General features: G+C 41.8%; 1 pseudogene; it reads right to left on the bottom strand.

The window, feature by feature from the left end:
• Positions 1–453: 453 nt before the first annotated feature.
• Positions 454–7,701, bottom strand: part of LOC122790627 — a 31,844-nt pseudogene continuing 24,596 nt past the window's right edge.

Raw genomic sequence — 7,701 nt, 5'->3', positions numbered from 1 at the left:
ACAGGTCGAATCTTGTTGAAACGAAATGAGTGGGACCAGAAAAACTATTTTGTTATATTAAAATGTCATTGCATCAAATTAGGAAAGTACATACACAAAAAGCAGTGCTTCTTAAACTTTGACAATGAGACATTAGATGTAACTTTTTATAGAAATATGAATACAGAAAACTTTTTTTTCAAAAAAAATTAAGTAATTTTTGACTGCACAGAACTTTTATAGCAGTATTTATGTTCACATTTTCTACATCATATAATTTTTTCAAAACACTTTCCCGGACATCAGTGCTGCATGATCATTTTAGTCTATCCATTGCTTCAGAAAAGGAAAACTTTGTAACAGGTGGCATATTATTTTCATCATCTTTTTCCTTGCTTACTAGAGTTAAGACGTTCAGTGCAGATGACCGTAAATTATCATTAATGTCCTGATTGGTTAGCTCACTCGCCATCATTAAATCATTACCTGCATCAATGTACTCCTCATAATTACACCATCAGCAACTATGGAGCTCCACATTTCTCTCACTTCATTTTCCACTTCACCTGGATCCATTCCAGTCATCTGGATTTCATCATTGATTCCAATAATTGAAGCCTTATTGCAACATTTAACAACTGTTGATGCTTGTACTGACCAACAAGCTGCACAAACCATATCACAGGTTTCTTTGACATCAATTTTTTTGTTGTCCTCCAAAACTAGGTTCAACAATATTTTTTAATAAATTGCTGTAATGCATTTTTACTGCACAGATAATGCCGTGATCGAAAGGTTGCAGGACTGCTGTACAGTGTGGTGGTAAAAATTCAACTCTAATGTGTTCTTATTTGCATGCTGATTTATGCACCGAACAGTTTTCATTCAAAATAAGAATTTTTCTTGCCTTTTCCTTTGAGCATCCAGATTCTTCAGCCATTCATTAAATATTCCTTGTGTCATCCAAGCTTGTTGGTTTGCTTGATAATTACACGGAAGTGATTGTATATTCATATAGCATTGTGGATTCTGATATCTTCTAACAAATGGATTCAGCTTTCCTGTACCAGATGCATTGCAGCAAAACAGAGCGGTTAAACGAGGTTTTGATTTCTTCCCTCTTTTGCATGGATCTCCTTTAACAGGGTACAATGAAGAAGTAATTGATAAAATAACCCAGTCTGTTCTGCGTTCAGTATGCCATTACTATTGTATTCCTCCACTATTTTCTTTTATTTCACCAATACGCCATTCAATAACTCATTCCTATGGTGTACTGTTTTCTTCTCCACAAATTACCCTGGAAGTTATTGTGTAGCATTCTTTAAACCAGTTAAGATATCTGATACTTGAAGTGTATCAGTTTTGTGAATTTTAAAGCCTTTTCCCATGATGCTCTTCATGTTTCACTGTTGCAGTCATTACATTTAGGGTTATCTGCTTGCAGGTAGTCCGTCAGCCTGATTAACAAGGTCTTGGGTCCTGCGTCGGTTGCTGTCCCTTCTTCCATGACGTCAGGTCATCAGGGGTATAAAACATGCAGTCGACGCCATTACATCAGTCTTTCTTGCCGTGCGGTGCCTGAAGCAGAAGCAGTTCACAAGTGCCGGTCGGCTGACTCCTGAAATTTTCGTTTTCAAGTTTCAGAACCGAAGTCTTCAACTAAAGCTAAGAATCCCGTTGGGGAAACGTTTTCTTGCTCCTTACCGATGTCAGTAAAAGTTAATAATTGCATTACTTGTGGTAAGCAAATGCCTCATAAATATTTTCATTCGTACTGTATTCCTTGCCTAGGCCCTGACCACGACGTACCTTGCTGTCGGTTTTGTGCCTTATTTAGTCAAGGCACTATCCGTCGTCGGTATATTTTCACCTCTAAATATTTCGGTTCTCTGTTTAATTATCCAGAAATGTCGTCGGTTAGCCATCCGACTACTGGGATTCTGAAAAAAACGCAAAGATAAAGACAGAGATAGGCCGCCAAGGTCCAAAACTGGCGACGACACTTCTCCTAAGCCAGTACTCAGTGAGGAGCTTTCCCAGCCCCTGATACCCGCTACTTCTGATTTGCGGGCCTCTACTGAGGTACTGGTATGCGGCAAAATGCTTTAACTATGGAACCCATGGATGTCTCTACCTTGAAAAGTTTTGGAGCCGCTGTGCAGGCACCGGCTTCAGAGGGTGTATTCAGGCCAACGGACTTGCATATTAAACTGATGCCCCCTTCTTTACTTAGGCCTAAATCTCGAACCATGCCTAACAAAACGACGCCCAGGCCACATGCTCAGGCCTCTATGCCCAAAAAAACAAATTATAAGAATGGCTGAAGATCTAATAACTCTAATCTGGGATAGCCAACCCCCCCACTTCTAAGAGGCCTAGGACTGAAGTTGATTATGAATCTTCTGACCAGTATTCTGTTTTTCTGATTCTTCTGATGATCTGGATTTGCCCTTATCTATTTGTGAAGATTCTGATGCAGAGGACTCCATTCCCTCTGCTTCCCCTCCTGAGGATTTTTCTTTTGGGGAAACCTTACATACTCTAAGGGAGCATTTCCACTGGGAAAGCCAGGATTTTTCTGATTCAAAAAAGAGGCTTAGGGATTTCCTTTTCCTACCTCAGCATAGGCCTTTAGCTATTCCTCCTTTACTAGACATTGTTGATGATGCTTTTTCGGAATTTAGTTTGGCCCCTGATTCCTTAATTCCTGCTCCCAGAAAACCTGACAGATACTACAAGGGCCCAAGGGCATTAAGGCTTCTACTGCTAAAAATCCTACCCCTTCTGATAGAGACTCCAGGGCACTGAATAGATGGGGTAAGAAGGTTTACACTTCTGCAACCTTGGCCATTAGGGCTTTAAACTGCCAGTTTCATATGTTAAAGTATCAGCAACATGTTATTGGACTACTTAAACAGAAAATGATGTTGATTCCTGAATGTGTGGAAAATAAAGAATTACAGGATTTAATGCACTCTGCTGAACAAGTTGGAAAACATACTGTGCAATGTGGTTTTGATTCATTAGAGGCCTTTTCAAGGGCTGCTGTTACTGGGTCTATGCTCAGAAGGCATGCTTGGCTTAAGGAGCAATCTTTGCCTGATCATGTTAAAGCTAAATAGTTGGATGCTCCCTTAAATCAAGACCGACTGTTTGGCAACAAGGCCGAGGAAATTCTTAAAAAGATGGAAGATAAAACTAAATCTATGCAAACTGTTAAAGATTTCTTACAAGTTCAGCCTCCTAGATTTAGTAGGCACTGGCCCTCTAAGAATCAGTCCTTTCCAGCCCCTTCCAGGTCTTCTCAAGCCAAACCCAGACACAGCAAAAAACCCAGGTTTCAGTCCCAGGGGACACACAGAACTAAGCAGTGGGGGGCCTCCACTTCCAAATCTGTGAATAATAAGACTCCCCCCATGGTAAACTGTCTCAATGACTTCCTTTTACAATTTCCAAGCACTTATCAACTGACTGCCCCTTTGGGGGGAAAGATTGCTCTTCTCAATGCAAAGAGCAATCTTACCCAGGACAAATGGGTTTTAAATATAGTGTCCCAGGGATACAGATTTCACTTCCACATGTTGCCAACACCAAGCGGGTGGCTGGACCTAACCCCAAATCAGTGGGCAGAGGCCCAAAAACAAGTACTTTCTCTCTTAAGCATGTGGGCTGTTCAGCTGGTACCAGAAGAGGAAAAGGGACAAGGTTTCTACTCGAGACTTTTCCTGGTACCCAGAAAAGACAGTTCATGGCGTCTTATCCTGGACCTGTCTACTCTAAACACCTTTTTGGAGATTCCAAAATTCAAGATGCTAACTCTTCACCAATTACTTCATATGCTAGGCAAAGATGTCTGATTGGCAACACTAGATTTAAAAGAAGCATACCTGCACATCCCAATCAGGGAATCTTGCAGAAGATACCTACACTTCAAAGCAGGCTACACGTACTATCAGTTCTCTGCACTGCCCTTTGGCTTATCTTCTGCATCCAGGGTATTCACAAAGTGCCTAGCTCCAGTTATTGCATTTTGCAGACAAAGAAATATTCAAATATACCCATACCTGAACGATTGTCTAATTCAGGCAGAAAGCCACAACATACTTTTGAATCATCTAGCCTTTGTACAAAGGGTTCTAACTTGTCTGGGGTACACCATAAATGAAAAGAAATCACACCTGGTACCCTGTCAACAAATTATATTCCTGGGAGCAAGCTTGAATACAACTTCCAAGATGGCTTACCTCATGCCAGAGAAACAAATTCATTTGACAACCTAAGTCAAACAAGTGGCCACAAAAACCCTACTATCTGCAAGACAAATACTGCAAGCCTTGGGGTTCATGGCCTCCTGCATTCTTCTAATTCCATATGCAAGACTGCATATGAGGAAATTACAGTGGTATCTAAAAAGTCTATGGTGTCAACATTCTCAGGGTCTAGAAGCAATGATTCCTATCATACCTTGCCTACTCCTGGAGTTCCTTTGGTGGGCAGAGGCCTGCCACCAAAACAAGAGATGAACTTTCACACCACCCCCTGCCGCCCAAACCCTAACAACAGATGCATCAGACTATGTATGGGGGGGCTCACCTGGCAGGGAAGTGCATTCAGGGCAAATGGAACCTAAGTCAAATGCACCTGCATGTCAGTCAAAAAGAAATGTTAGCTGTGCAGAATGCTCTGACAGCCTTCAAGGACAACTAATGGTAAAGACGGACAACACCACTGTTGTGTGGTACATAAACAAGCAGGGGGGTACACATTCTTACCCCCTCTGCAGACTAGCCATAGCATTGTTGAACACAGCCTTGAGCTACCATGTGCACCTATAAGCTCAATTCCTGCCAGGAAAATTAAATACACTGGCAGATGGACTAAGCAGAAACCTCATGGACCCACACAAGTGGAAACTGGAGCCATGGATTTTTAGCATGTTGACAAGCAAATGGGGGAGCCTAGATATAGACCTGTTTACCTCTCCCCAAAACTGCCAATTGGACAAATTTTGCACAAGGACTCCCCACAAACAAGTCTGGAAAGTGGATGCCCTGTCCTTCAGCTGGAAAAACCTATCAGTCTATGCCTTCCCCCCACTGCCTCTGCTCTCCAAAGTACTACTAAAAATCAAACAGGACAAACCAAGGATTATTTTGATTGCTCCAGATTGGCCGCGCCAACACTGGTACCCCCTCCTGCGCAGTGTGTCACTGTTTTCCCATGGCACCTGCCTCAGACTCCTTCCCTGTTGTTTCAGCAGGAGAACCAGATTCTGCACCCTCAGCTTCTAACACTGAACCTTGCAGCCTGGCTAATTACATAATCTCTCCTTTACCATCCCTCAGTAAACCTGTGATGGTTATCATTTTAGAGGCAAGGAGGCCTATTAATAGAAAATCTTATGCTGAAAAATGGAAAAGATTCTGTGTCTGGAACCAATCTCAAGGGATGAGCACAGCAGCGCCCAGTTTACCTCAGATTTTACAATACTTAACTGAGATGCACCACAAGGGCCTGACTTTTTCGTTCATTAAAATCCATGCCTCCGCCATTTCAGCTCATTATAACAAAGAACCTCCCCTCTTCTCTCATCCATTGCTCAAGCAGTTCCTCAGAGGGGCCAAAAATTTGAGACCACCCAGGAAAGCTCCAACCCCAGCCTGGGTCCCTTAGCTTTGTTTTGGAGAAACTCACTCTACCTCCTTTCGAGCCAGCTGCTACTGCAGACTTAAAATTTCTTTCTTGGAAAACAGCTTTCCTTTTAGCAATCATTTCAGCTAGAAGGGTATCTGAATTGCAGGCCCTCATGGCAGTGAAGCCTTTCATCATCTTTCATGCGGACAGGGTGTCCCTCAGAACCAATCCATCCTTCATGCCCAAGGTGGCATCCAGTGTGGCTCTTAACCAGTCCATTCATTTGCCAACCTTCTTTTCCAATCCACAGAACAAAGGGGAATGGATACTACATTCCTTAGATGTGCACAGACAACTTAGATTCTACTTGGACAGGACTAAACCTCAAAGGGAATCTGAACAGCTGCTGGTGGCATTTGCTGCAGGGGTAGAGGGGGAAGGCTATTTCAAAGCAAACCATTTCTAAATGGATAGGCCATTGCATTAATTTCTGCTATAAGTACCATGGAAAACCTATCCCCCAGGGGATCAGACCTCACTCCACCAGGGCTGCATCTACCTCTACAGCCTTTCTCAGAGGAGTCCCTACCAGGGACATCCTAGAAGCTGCTACCTGGAGTTCTGTACATACTTTCACCAAGCATGATCATTTGCCAATTTTCTCTAAATCCAGAGCTGGCTTAGCCACTGCAGTCTTGCAGGGCCTTCTAGCTGGTCCTAATGCTATCTAAATTCTTCCTCCCAACCATAGCTTTGAGAATCTACCCAAATGTAATGACTGTAACAGTGAAACACGAAGAACAAAGTACAGTTGTGTACACTTACCATAAATGTAGATGGTCAAGTGTATTTACTGTTGCAGTCCTGGTTACCCTCCCTCCAGCCCCCTAACTTCTTTTTGGCTATACCTCTACTTTCCTTTACTATGTTTAAAACCCTTTTTGGTGTATTTGCTTTTTTTGTTGGAGGTATATCATTGCGCTTTTGTATTTAATTGCTTCCCATTAGGGGGAAACCTGACATCTGGGGCAAGAAAAACTGATGTAATGGCGTTGGCTGTATATTTTATACCCCTGACGACCTGACGTCATGGAAGAATGGACAGCAACCGATGCAGGGCCCAAGACTTTGTTAATCAGGCCGACTGAGGGCTACCTGCAAGCAGATAACCCTAAATGCAATGACTGCAACAGTGAATACACTCGAACATCTACATTTATGGTAAGTGTACACAACTGTACTTTACTGGTCCACTAATTGGGATATTCTGTGCTCTCACAACTTGCTGCCATGAAAATGTAGCTTTGTCGATGTCATCATATAACCCGTTTGTAATTTTTTCATTGCGGTCCCAACACCCACTCTTTAATTTTGTCTTTTTTTTTTTTTTTTTTGTTCGATCCTTCAAAATTGTGGACAGCATTGAAGGTGCAATTCTGAATGCTGTCGCCACGTCATTTTACTTCATTCATGTTAAATTCTCTTTCAGCATAAACTGACATTTCTCACGTTTTTGTTCATCACAAATAAAAGGTTGAGAAGCGCAATGAAATTCTAACAATTGTATTTTAGTACCCACGCATTCACTGGAGCACTGACTTAGAATTGGCTATGCTTTTTGATTTGCCAAGCCTCCCTGAGGCTACCTGAAGCCAGAATTACACAACAGGCTGTCTCTTTGTTTTGGTCTAACAAGAAAGAAGACAGCCTATTACAGGGTTCTCAAGACTTGGTGAAAGTGTAGGTGTGGCGTTAAGTATTTTTTGCATCGCATTATATTCTGTGGCCATTTCTGCTTGAAAAAAGATGTTATACTGAAATTTCATTTTGTTAAAATGAAATTCTTTATGCATAATGTATGAATGTTCGCTACCTGAGACCAGAATTACGCAACAAGACTGTATCTTTCTTTTGGTTTAACAAGAAAGAGATGGCCTATTGTAGGGTTCTCAAGATTTGGCGAAAGTGTAGTTGTGGCATTAAGTATTTTTTGCATCAAATTATTATCTTCTGTGGCCATTTCTACTTGAAAAGCAGATTTGTTATACTGAAATTTCATTTTGTTAAAATGAAATTCTTTATGCA

Source organism: Protopterus annectens, chromosome 16.part0 (genome assembly GCF_019279795.1).
Source record: "Protopterus annectens isolate FY-2018-M chromosome 16.part0, PAN1.0, whole genome shotgun sequence".
NCBI lineage: Eukaryota > Metazoa > Chordata > Ceratodontiformes > Protopteridae > Protopterus > Protopterus annectens.
Note: the sequence above shows the minus strand (reverse complement) of the source record. Positions and strands in the feature narration are given on the sequence as shown.